Consider the following 13,382-nt stretch of genomic DNA (forward strand, 5'->3'; position numbering starts at 1 on the left):
CCAAGCGTATGGAGAAGAAGAAATGTCTCAGACCCGAGTTTATGAATGACACAAGCGCTTCACAAGTGGCCGCCTTTCAGCGGATGATCCACGTTCAGGAAGACCCAAATCGGTAAGAACAGAATAAATTATAGCTCGAGTTGCACAAGAAATCAAACGAGACCGCAGACACTCAATAGATGAATGTGGCTACTTTGTTAGGCATTTCGCATGGTTCTGTGCAGTCCATTCCCCACAATAATTTGAAAATGCAACGTATATGTGAGCATGTTGTTCCAAGAAGCCTAACAGATGAGCAGCGGGAAGAGCGGCAACTGGTTAGTGGAGACCTGATTGACTGGGTGGACCAGGATCCAACTCTCTTGCACAGAGTCATCACAGGTGACGAGACATGGTGTTTCCTTTACAACCCGCAGCGAAAGCGGCAGTCTTATACGTGGAAATCTCCAAACTCACCACGGCAAAAGAGATTCCGTGGCAACCGATCAAAGGGGAAAGTTATGCTTGAAGTGTTCTTCAATATCCAGAGTCTCGTACAATTCGGGTTTATTTCTGAGGGTCGAAATGTCAATAAGAAGGTGTATGTTGCAATTCTTCGGCGTCTTCGTGATACAGTTCGAGGAAGAAGATCCAACTTGTGGCAAGGACAGAATTGAGTTCTCCATCATGACAATGTTTCAGCACATCGGTGAACTAATTCCTCGCACAACACAAAATGCCTGTCCTTCCACAGCCACCATATTCTCCAGATCTTGCTGCAGCAGATTTCTACTTATTTCCAAAGATAAAATCCCGACTCAAGGGACGGCGGTTTGCGTCAGCCGAAGAGGTGAAAATTCATGCGAAGAGCGTTCTGCGGGAAGTGACCAAAGATGGCTGCAGGAATGTTTCGAGAAGTGGTATGGACGCTGGCAGAAGTGTGTCACTGCCCAGGCGGCGTACTTCGAAGACGGTGTTGTGTAAATGGTTATATGCCATCTGCAACAAAACTAACTACACATGTTCGCGCTGAGTCTATACGCCTGGAGAGTAGATCACATATCATACGGACAATGGAAAGAAGTTTCCTATAGAGCATGGCGTTGCCACCCAGAGTTCCGAACTTTCTGACTATACTAGTACGAGTATATTTTATCTTTCCATGTTTAATTAACTCTGCCAGTATAAATAAATAATAATAATAATAATAATAATAATAATAATAATAATAATAATAATAATAATTATTATTATTATTATTATTATTACTTATATTGTTCATTAAAGCATAGTGTGAAATTTAATAACATCTTCAATATATGAGATTAGTCAATTATTTTACAGTACATGAGCGTTTGTGCAGCAATGTTTTGAAATTGGTTTCAAATCAATCATCTCCGATCATGTGCAATAGTTGAGGTTGGAACAGATTTCAAGCAGTTGTCAAACCATCACGAACTCGCTGCAGAAACAAACATAATATAATAGTAATGATAAAATGTACAGTAACTTTCAAATATACGAAAACCTATAAGATAAATGTCTAAAAATCCTTCCGTTCATGAATGTAAAACTGAGTGCACTCTATATAGCTACCTTACGTCTTTCTTCTCTATCACCTCTGGATTATGGCACCTTCAGCAAAAGAAGCATTGCTTGATCCTTTCTGACTAAACCATGTTGGCCTGTTCACCATCAGAGGAATCTTCAAGATATCGCACAACAATTTTCCACGATGAATAATATGGTTGTATATGCATGAAAACATTGTAGAAGAATGAATTACAAATGGCATGTTGTTTAGGCTGATTATAGCAATTATAGTTCTTTTGAGTAATATGTCAATTGTCAACTGGAGTCTTGCATGATTCCGCCGGATTCAAGCGATGGTGTCCAATTTTCTTGTGTTACATCATTCTCCGGGACCTGCGAACAAAAGGAAGCTATGTAACATATGATTAGAGAAGTGAAATGTTTCCATTGTATCTCGTCTTGTGAAACATTTTTCTAACCAGGTATATGTTTATGCAGTATAAGAGAATACATGGAAAAATTGACTTCATTTCAGAACATACATAATAAATTATCTTACTTTACTATGACCGAGTTGATTAATATAAGTTATACATATTGTTTTACAATAATTTAACAAAGAAAAAACATTAAATAAAGTAAAGGCTTAAAATTTAACCTTTACACAAAAATTACGTTTACCAGTATACAAAAACAAGCGATGAAGTAATACTAATTCTAGCGTTTAGTTTCATAAGAGTCTAAGGGCCCTATTCATAGACATTCTTAGCGCGGGCTCTCGGTGGATGATCAGCGAACTAACGTGTTTTGTATTCATAAATCAGTGTTCGCGATATGATATGATATGAATCCTGTTTAGTACGCTCGTAACGCGGGCTAGCAAAATGTCTATGAATAGCACCCTTAGTGCACAGTACTAGGTTTGTGAAGCGTTGGCACGTAAACCTAATGAAGGAACTGTTGAAGATAGACCCTTGGAATAAATTGATACTAATATAGCTTTCGGTAATCCATATATCCTTCTGAAATTCATTGTGCACATGGGTCTATTTAAAAGCATTAGCTGTGAAATCATGCTTTTGGCACTCAGACCCTTATGAATCTAAACGCTTCAATTTATGAATTTAAAATAATAGAATTTTGTTTCAACGGTGAAAAGTGATAAGATACAATATAGCAGATCATAAAGTCTGCGATAACGTAACTTTATTCCATAATGTTCAGAAAAAGCCTACTTTTCATATGCAAAACTGTTTAAAAAATGACATAGATTTCAGTAACACTGAGAAAATTTATCTATTTATTGCAAATTATATTATGCAAACATATTTTGAAATATATTAACGTTTACACCCTTGTTACGGCATCTTCAGATAAACTTACTTAATAAAAATAATAATATACAAAACTGAACAAAAAGAAAAACGAAAACAACACACAGGAACTGAAAATATTCAAATTACAGCACAAAATAGTTTAACACAGAACCAATTGGTTGGAACATGTCAATAGAATGAATGACTCCATAATACATAAAAAATCCTAACTTATAAGCCAAGAGGAAGAAGGGTTATAGGTACATATAGAAAAATTTGGATTGTACAGTTTAATCTTTCATGAGAACGGTACAAATCTATTTGGACTTAATTCATGTTTGGTTGATGATGATTAAGATGATATTTAATTCATAATTGTTCAATATGATCATCAATAAAATAGTTGAAAGAATTTATTTAAATTATTATGTTCCTTAACTTAAAGCAGTCCTTTTCTTTTAAATTGACCAACCTTTTTTTGAATCGTTTCATTGATCGATTGCGAATGCTGCCGTGTGACATCTGATGAGAAACAATTGAAATCGAGAAGGAAGTTGAGTTTAAGTACACTTTTGCACTAGTGTTAAAAGTACTTTTCGCACGCTACAGTTTAATAGTTTTTAACACGCGTGTCTTTAGGAACAGCTGTCCAAAATAATATTTCAATAACACAAGAAGGAATTTTAAGAGTCGAAGACACATTTCGTATGTCTTAAAGTAAACCGCTATAATACACTCCTCGCCACAAAAACAAGTTTAAAATCCAAATAAAACCAAACTTGAGCAGTCCCTTGTAGTCGTTCTTTTGTAGTTACCATGTTGGTTGCTAGATATGAGCTTCGCGGATTCAAACCCGCGCAAAGGTGATGTATTTTGAAATTCAATAAAATTGTCACGGGTTCTTCCGGAAGGAAAATAATACTGGGAGAACCATACCGGAGATTTACAATATGTAAGAAATTCTGTCCCTGACAGATTCCCACGAAATATTTGTCAGACATTTGTCGCCCATGTTCAAATCCAACGTAGAATTTACCTGAGCCGATGTTTCGCTAAGAGATTTCCGCAGCTTATAAATATTGTAAATTAAGTTTCATTTAAGGACGTTCGCAACTGTCGAGGTTATGTCAGCGTCGCCGGTGAGCCGGAATTTTGACCCGCAGGAGTTTTTTTTTTTTTACATGCCGGTAAATCTACTGACATGAGCCGTCGCATTTAAACACACTTAAATGCCATCAACCTGGACCGGGCTCGAACCCGCAATCTCAGGCACAGAAGGCCAGCACTCTACCAACTGCGTCACCCAGTCCGATCGCAGTTTATAAAAAACGGCATTTTTGTTACAAGATTCTCTTGCTGCCAGCACGTCTAGCGTTCTTGTCGACCTGGACGGTGAATACATACATAAGTTATAACAAAAGTGAACCTAGCTAGTTTCTTCATTAGCATTTTGCTGAGGTTCCAAAGGACAAAAAGTTATTTTATAATCTCGTTGGAGATATATTTTAATTAAGATAAATTTAAACATATAAATATAACAAAAAGACCTTTTCAATAATTTTACAATAAATATATTTACTTTATAAAAAGCTGGATGAATATGTTCTTAGTTGTAACAGACTTATGGTTCTTTCCATCCATTTCATAAACTGTAACGAGCGACTATTTCACATGTGGAATCAAGATAAAATATAATGGATTTGTGAATACTTCGAAAAAAACTAGCCCCGCTAAGAGCAAATGTAAACTTCTAAGACATGCCAGATATAAGTGGTCAACATAATTAATCTAAGATCGCATGTTCAAAAGTCATATACAGCAATCATTTGAAACCTGTGGTTTTTTTTATTTTTAATAGGTTATTTTACGACGCTGTATCAACATCTCAGGTTATTTAACGTCGGAATGAAATGAAGGTAATAATGCCGGTGAAATGAGTCCGGAGTCAGCACCGAAAGTTACCCGGCATTTGCTCATATTGGGTTGAGGGAAAACCCCGGAAAAACCTCAACCAGATAACTGAAGGGTTTCATTGTAGCCTACTATGCTAGAAGCGTTTTGCTTTTTTTAATAGAAAAAAATCATTACAATGAAAAAGTTTAAACATTTTTTAATTATCTCAATCATATTTCAATGTTATTTAAAGATGCAATTTATTAAGAAAACCTTAATAGCATACCTCAAGTATGGTCAAAGAAAATACTTCCCCCCAACTTTTCTCCTACCTCTCTCGTTGTAATACCGGGAAGTCCACCGCTGTAGAGTAACGGTTAGCGTAATGTTGTAAAATAAACTAATACAAAACCAGGAAATCATTCACTCCTTTTCTCAATCCCACCGAAACCGATCGAACATTCGCATTTCCCATTTCCACCGTCCCTACCAAAATCCAACTCTAGAATAATCTCTGCAGTTTAAAGAATCGTAAAATAAAATACTACTCGTGCTCGTACACTAATGTGTGTCTCCTTTTTGTTTGTCTCTTCTAACAGCACAGCCAGGTAGTTCTGATACTTGTGAATATATAATGTTACATCAAAATTAAAGACGAAAAAGGTTGAGAGGATTTCTTAAAAATTTATGGTCATGATGAATAAGGTATTTTGGAACATTAGCTGATCACGTTTTCATCACAAACATATGTTATGAGTTGTCGCATCTGCAGAGGAATTCCTAAGAAAAAACAGTTTTTCCTATATGAGGAATTCTTCTGATTCTTTGAATATGAATAGTACTATGTAGTAGGTTTCCTTGTTTTATTATATGAGTATAATTTATTATCCATGAGTTGTTTCGTTGAGTAACAAAATAAATAACGTACCTGGAATGCATGCAATGTTGTGACACATTCATACTCCTTTCTTTTAATTTGCATTCAGCTTAAGTAGCTGATTATATATAAATCCTTCAACAAACCTCGGAAGTTACGCTACAATGCGGAGCATCACAGATAGGTTGTGCTCTTTGTTTAATGATAATACGGAATGGGTAGCAGTAGCAGCAGCAGTAGTAGTATTAGTAGTAGTAATAGCAGTAGCAGTAGTAGTAGTAGTAGTAGCAGCAATAATAGTAGCAGGAGCAGCAGTAGTAGTAGTAGTAGTAGCAGCAGTAGTAGTAGTAGTAGTAGTAGCAATAATAGTAGCAGGAGCAGCAGTAGTAGTAGTAGTAGCAGCAATAATAGTAGCAGGAGCAGCAGTAGTAGTAGTAGTAGTAGTAGCAGCAATAATAGTAGCAGGAGCAGCAGCAGTAGTAGTAGTAGTAGTAGTAGTAGTAGTAGTAGCAGCAGCAGCAGTAGTAGTAGTAGTAGTAGTAGCAGCAATAATAGTAGCAGGAGCAGCAGTAGTAGTAGTAGTAGTAGTAGTAGTAGCAGCAGTAGTAGTAGTAGTAGTAGCAATAATAGTAGCAGGAGCAGCAGTAGTAGTAGTAGTAGCAGCAATAATAGTAGCAGGAGCAGCAGTAGTAGTAGTAGTAGTAGTAGCAGCAATAATAGTAGCAGGAGCAGCAGCAGTAGTAGTAGTAGTAGTAGTAGTAGTAGCAGCAGCAGCAGTAGTAGTAGTAGTAGTAGCAATAATAGTAGCAGGAGCAGCAGTAGTAGTAGTAGTAGTAGCAGCAGCAGCAGCAGTAGTAGTAGTAATAGTAGTAGTAGAAGATTAGTTAATGAGTTTTCAACAGCGTTAGTTATTCAGCATCGAAATTCAATATGAGTTAGAAATGATCAACATTGAGACGATCTTTCACGTGCCGAGCACTCTATACCAAATTACTAATACGTCCAAAGATAAACATTTATTTCAGAAAATGTGATCTCATCATTTACAACAGAGTCGAAGGAGGTCAAAACTCAAAACTTACTGCAAATTATTAGTGGAAAATCTAAATAATTATATATATATATATATATATATATATATATATATAATTTGTCTTATGAAAACGTTTTTATACATATTATTATTATTATTATTATTATTATTATTATTATTATTATTATTATTATTATTGTTATTATCATCATCATCTGTCGCTCTACGGCCCAGGGAACCATGTTTGCGGCACTTGCGATAGTGCCATAATATTATTGCGTCATTTGCTATATCGCCGCAACATGTTTGCGCCACTAAGTCATTTATACAAGTTCAAGAACATTTTTGTTGTAGGTTGGAAACACGTTACTATGTTAGGGCACAATTTTCCGTCTCACACTTTCCCAGACTGCGGATTGGCACATGAAATAAACGTTCGGTGTAGTAAAAAAAATTGAACTTTTATATTTTAATGACTTAAAACATGCCATAAAATAAGTGAAATGATTTTCTTTAACATAAGGAAATCATATGAGGGGTCTGTTTAAGTAGCAATGTACTTTTCTTTCTCTGTTTTTTTTTTGGTATGTAATTTTCAATCATTCGTTGTTTGTTTTCCATTTTCCTTCTTTTATGGGCCTCCACGTGCATTCGATTAATTTTCAAGTAAGTTTATGTTCAAATGTATTTAAAACTAAAATTATCTTTAAAATGTCAATGTGTGAGCTGTTAAATAAGGCGTTGAATTTTCTATGAAACCCCTCACATAATTGGTTGTGTGAATGATTTCAGACTGCTCGGCCCATATTAGGTTTGCTCATGACAGTTGCAAACTGTCGAAAACTGCAGTACGAACAAACCTATTGCAGAAGGGAATACAACACTCTCAACCCACCCCTTTTCCTTCTTACCGTCTTCTGCTAGAAAAAGAGGACTACCTCCACCCCTATCCGTTCCTTCCTGTAGGCTTACTTATCTCGCGCAATCAAGTGCCATCAGTTCGGAGCTGTTCTATAGTATTATTATAGGCCCCGGAAGTTCCTATAGCTACAGGTGAACTTGGTTGGGGTAATCATTGTTAGTGCGACACCTTGGTTACAGAAACAGTAATTAAATAGTACAATTTTCATTTGTATTAAACAAATGTGATTTCTTATTTTTAGAATGTTTTCAGATAATAATCCGTGGCGCCACAGCCCGTGAAGGGTCCAGACCGACCAGCCGGCTGCTGGCCTCACGTCCACATGCCGAAGCAGAGGTGGACGATCATCCAACCAGAATGGAGGTATCGTGTGGTTAGCACGATGATTCCCCCAGCCGTTATAGCTGGCTTTCGCAACTGAATTTCGCTACCTATCTTAGCTCCAAGTGCAATGTTTTCAGTTACTGTGATAAAAGCATTTTAGGGGCCAATAACTAACATTTCAAGGAAAATGAGTGGAGTGTTGTGGGATAGGCCAAACTTTTTATTTTATCGTACAATACCAACAACCCTTTACAAACTGTAGCAGGCCAAGTTGTGCACCGTAATTCAGTTCAGACTGCAACTTCAGATAGTCAGTTTGCAAACAGGTATTACATACAACACAATGGAGCAATGAGCAAACAAAAGAAAGTTTTAAATGTGGAAGATAAAGTTAATTTTATAAAACAAATCCAGAGTGGTAAAAGGAAAGCTAAGGTATACTGTAAATTAGGGACATAATTTCTTTAGTCCCTTGGATGACCAGAGTTAAAATGAAGGGTTCAGAGCCACATTGGGCCAAGCGCCATGTAATAAAAACGGAGAAAACAAGGGTTAAAATTGACTGATTATCATAATTTAATTAAACATATAGCAAGTAATATAAAGTATGTACATTAAATCTAAATGATATGACAATCTTCATTAAACTACGGTATTCACTTAATTTAACCCTTGCTTTCCCCGTTTTTAATAAATGGCGTTTGGCCCACTATGGCTCTGAACCCTCCAATTACTGTATTTGCATATTTTTTTTTTTACAAATGCTAGCACCACATTCTTATAAATTACATTATAATACATAATTTATTCATAGTGAAACAATCCTAAAAGAATTGAGGTCTACCAGCTGTCTGCCGACCCAGCCCACTTACCTCACCAAAGATGGACAATCATCTGACCAGTTGACCAGTACGGAGTAACATGTGGTCAGCCGTTGATGTTGATTTACTAGATCGGATTACGCTACATTGTAACCACGTTCTTTCCTCAAGATGCTGGGCGGATACCGGTGCCATACATTAGTGACTAACCGACCTCTCTTCTCCCATGAAGACTCTAAGCAGAGTACCTTCAGTACCGTCAACCCAAGCCGCGTTTGTGGCTCAGTGCTAGCGTGCTGGTCTTCCATCCAGGCGGCCCGAATTCGATCACCAGCTAGATCGTGATGGAATTTGTGGTGAGCAAAGAAGAAGTTGCAAAGATTTTCTTTCCTCTACCATTTCATCAACACTCTCCACCTCTCCTTCATTCTATTTATCATCTGCAATGGTAAAAATAGGTTAGGGTGAAGTTTTGCAGCTAGTATGGGTTTCGGATACTGCTATAAGAAGACCCTGGGGATACTCGTGTACGGATGGGACCTGGGTCTATCAGGATCTGAGGCAGGATGGCCCACGTTTCAGCGTCGGCTAATCAGAATGGGCTTGGGGCGCGGGTCTTTGGGGCTTATGAGGCTATTCGTCTGAGAAATGGGACCTAGCTCTATGAGAGGATGAGGCAGGATGATCCACTTGTCAGCGTCGGACTCATGAATGCCATGCAGGCCACCTGTCGGGCAATCTTCGCGTATATAAGGCGCACAATGAGCCAAAACATGCTTAAGTGTAAAAAACCGTCCCGGGTACAGCACTAGTAAAGCCAAGCATGACGTATTGCATTACGTGGCAATAGCACGGAATTAGGCCCCACTGATGCGTGCTATCAATTTCTGAGTTCAATTCATATCATTTTATGTTGCATACGCCTGCATGCTTTCGCATTTCCAATACATTCATAATATTTATAATACCTAAATATATTCAGTACTACAAATCTGACGTAGAGTACGTCTTTTTCCGCACCGAGTATGGACACCCGTTCCGCGAACCGTGGTCAAATAAAAAATGACAAATTTAAACGCTTACTATAACAACACTTGTCACAACCGAATGATAATGTTAATAGTAGTTAGGGCAGAAACCAATGTAACTTGTGTGACAACGCCCAATGATGCCACCTGGTCCCGCTACGGGCATGAGTAGCCAAAATTACGTATAAAATTAGCCGTGCCGAGCGGAATCTTTCAGTAATATCTCGGCATTTAAAGCAGCTACAGACCTGTGCGACCACTTGTTTGATTTGTATCGGGATTTCTGCAATATTAAAGTAATAATAAACACGTACTTTGATTGAACTATAGAGAAAAATGTTTTGAGAGCTGGAACTAATTTCGAAATGTTGCTTCATATGAAGGGAAAATTGCATAGCTTTTATTAATTCCTGTTCTTATCATAAACCCATAATCTCCATTTGTAAACCGAAACCAAAATAACATATTTAAACCAACACAAATGTAGTTCCATTCCCGAAATTGGATGAAGTATTCCATGTGCTGATGAATCACTAATACAGCATAGAATTTCTTGTTTCATGCTTTACACAATAATCCTCTTTCCATCACATGAAGACACAAGTACCCATTGAAAATTGAAGATGTGAATCACCGTATTACGAAACCAACACTTGCACATCAAGCGTGAAGTTGAATCGTGGGACTGGTTTTTAATTTCCACAGACGGAACTCATTATTGTTTACAGTTTATATTGTTAATGTCCTCCAAAGTAATTAACAATGTTTAAAAAGAAGTTCTCGGTCGTGAGAAATTGGCGAGGGGAAAAATCTTAATAGAAGATTATTTATAACTCCTTAAATTGGATAAAAATTCGTTTTTTCCGGCTACAAATTCAGAGAACCCGGATTTAATTCTCGCAAGATAAGTTGAGATTGCCTCCCTCACAATGAGATCTTCATTCTTTTCCTTATCTTATATTTACCCTTTATTAAGTGAAGAGTTAAAATTATGTGATTCCGAGTAATAACTAGGGAGAACCGGTATTTGGTGGCTTGTTACGAGGGTTTTCCGAAAAGAAAGTCAACCATTTTTCTTCGTATTAAAAAGGCTTATTTAAGAACAGAAAATTTAAATTGTGCACTAAGAAAGAATACTTCCCTACAAAATTTTCAAGCTTACTGATCCACTTGTTCCAGCAATTTGAACAGTTCAGTTCTGGAGAAGTTTGCATCCAATCTTATTAACAATCATCTCGTTGCACGATGACCATGTCAATGCAGAATTCTGTTATTAAGTAGGAACGCAAAACCTAGCGCTACGTCTGAAGAAACTACACTACGCTGACTTCCAGCTAAGCGCATTCCTAACCAGCCGACTACACTAAGGTTCGCTGTGTATCCAGGTTTGGAGCAGACAACCAAACTCATCTCTAGACCCGTTCGGGTTTCACTAGCGACCTTTCGATTGAGATGTTGTTTAGCCAATTGTCCGAAGACAGGTTGGAACCTCGAAAGTGACACTAATAAGGCGTCACTTATTAAGCGACTAAGCCAGAAGATAATGGAGTAGGGTGGCCAGCTCCTTATCCTCTCTATTGCATACATCGCTGGCTAGTTGCATAGTTATAGAGATGTATTCACGTAAAAAAAAATAATATGCTAAAAATTTAGCAACGTAAAGTGCAAGTTTCAAATGTATTACTAAAACGAGTGTAACGAAAATGAAATACATTTTCCTGTGATTTCCCTCGCGCACTAAGACAAATATCAGGATTAGATCTAAAAGAAATGGGTCACGGACACAAACCCTTCCTTAAAAATTGTTTACTTTATACTTCCTAGCATATTTTCTAAATTATCGATGTTCACATACTTCGTGGGGATCTCACTTCTTCGCAGTCTATCTTCACTGTAGAGCTTGATGTCTACGCTCTCCGTGCTCACAATGCAAACACAAATAATATTCAAAATTATAAACATTAGGAGTATAATGAGCCAGTTAATAACTATTGTAAGACTGTACTTTCCAAAATGACGGACTGGTTTACACATATTTACTTTTATTAGCCACATCCAGATTTTAAAACCTTGGTTCTCTACAACAAGACATTAATTTAATGCATAGAGGAACTAGATAACCTGCAAGTTTACATGACTAACGGCTTCGGAAGCTGAGTGAATTGAGCAAACAAATTGACAGATACATGAGATTGTACCCTGACTGCTATTACACTTCACTCTGGCTCACCCCTAGTTGATTCGAGTGGTTTTCTACGGAGATAAGTAGCCAAAAGGCTTGGAGTTCACATAGATTCTTTCTTACAGCCCCAAACTCCCTTATAAGGGTATGCGATGCATACCGTACCTTGTAATTGTTTCTCCTTCCATTTGCCCCTTCATTGGCATTGTGATTTTCCACGCGGACCTCGTGGTAGCTAATAGATTACGTTCATTTTCGATTTATCTCCTACAGGATTCTCTTAAGTTCCTTCAATGGAAATGTGAAAACAGAGTGGGACAAATGGTCAACAGACATGGAGCTCACATAGACACTTCACAGCTCATAAATTTCTTTGCAAGGATCAGTGATCCAAAATTTGATAGTTAAGCATCAGGAACCATATTTTGAGATTTTTTAACGTAAATACGTCTGCAATAATATTTATTGTATCGTTAAACATACATGCGTGTATCACTGAAAATCATTGCTTCCGTGCCTGTTGAGTCAGCCTATCAAACAGCGTCATATTGTCTTTAAGAACTGAGCTCCTACACGTGATTTTGTGCGAACTTGTCAAGGATCTATTGCGATTTTTTCTGGAATATCGCCATGTATGCCTTATGGCTAATCTTCTTCTCTGCCTTTCAAGTGATGCATTTAGTATAGATTCCAGGCGTTTCGCCCGTTCTTGATAATTTCTCCGTTACCTATGTACTGTGTGTTGCCTACACTCAGGACAGTCCGGAAACATAGACTGCTCCTTGTACTCGTACTTATACATCGAAGAGTCACTATGCCTAAAAATTAATTTTAATAGAAAATGGTAATAATGATGTTAATGATGGTAACAATAAACGCCGCGTCTGCAGCTCAAGTGCTAGCGTGCTAATCTTCCACACAGGCGGCCCGGGTTCGATTTCCGGCCAAGTCGTGATAAAATTTGTGGTAAACAAAGCAGACGTTACAGACTTTTTTTCAGACAGTAATCTAGTTCACTCATATTTCAACAACTCTTCATCTTCCCGTCATTTTTCTAACTTCGGCAATACGAATGGTTTGCCCGATAATAGTATAGGAAGGGCTTGAGGCTATGGGTTCTGGGTCTGATCAGGCACTCGAATGAGGATGGAATCTGACTCTGTCAAAGCTGAGGAATGATGGCCCACCTGTCAGCATCGGATTCACGACTACTACCCGGTCTCGTACAGTACATCGTCATCATTGAATTTACTCCCGTTATTAATAGTACTTCTTGACTATATTAATAAAATCATTTATTTGTATTATACCTCGTAGACATAATATAGTTCTACCGTATTTCAGTATTCGAATCTTGATATCTACCTGTCGAAATTGGACTACAATCATATCCTATAGGACGCACAATGCGTCATGTAAGCCTAAGGGCGAGGCTCAATCCTCGGTGAGGCCCTCAAAAAGTCAAGTCAAGCTA

The 13,382-nt window shown here is 37.5% G+C and overlaps 1 protein-coding gene across 1 annotated transcript in view; it reads right to left on the minus strand.

Annotated features, from left to right (window-relative positions):
• Positions 1 to 13,382, minus strand: part of LOC138694633 (monocarboxylate transporter 9-like) — a 326,720-nt gene that overhangs the window by 102,387 nt on the left and 210,951 nt on the right. The window contains exons 4-5 of the mRNA XM_069818551.1: positions 8,750 to 9,138; positions 1,576 to 1,905 (exon numbers count right to left, since the gene is read on the minus strand). The gene's annotated coding sequence lies outside the window, so the exon portion shown is untranslated. The remainder of the gene's footprint in view (positions 1 to 1,575; positions 1,906 to 8,749; positions 9,139 to 13,382) is intronic.

The sequence above is a fragment of the Periplaneta americana genome, chromosome 2 (genome assembly GCF_040183065.1).
Source record: "Periplaneta americana isolate PAMFEO1 chromosome 2, P.americana_PAMFEO1_priV1, whole genome shotgun sequence".
Taxonomy (NCBI): domain Eukaryota; kingdom Metazoa; phylum Arthropoda; class Insecta; order Blattodea; family Blattidae; genus Periplaneta; species Periplaneta americana.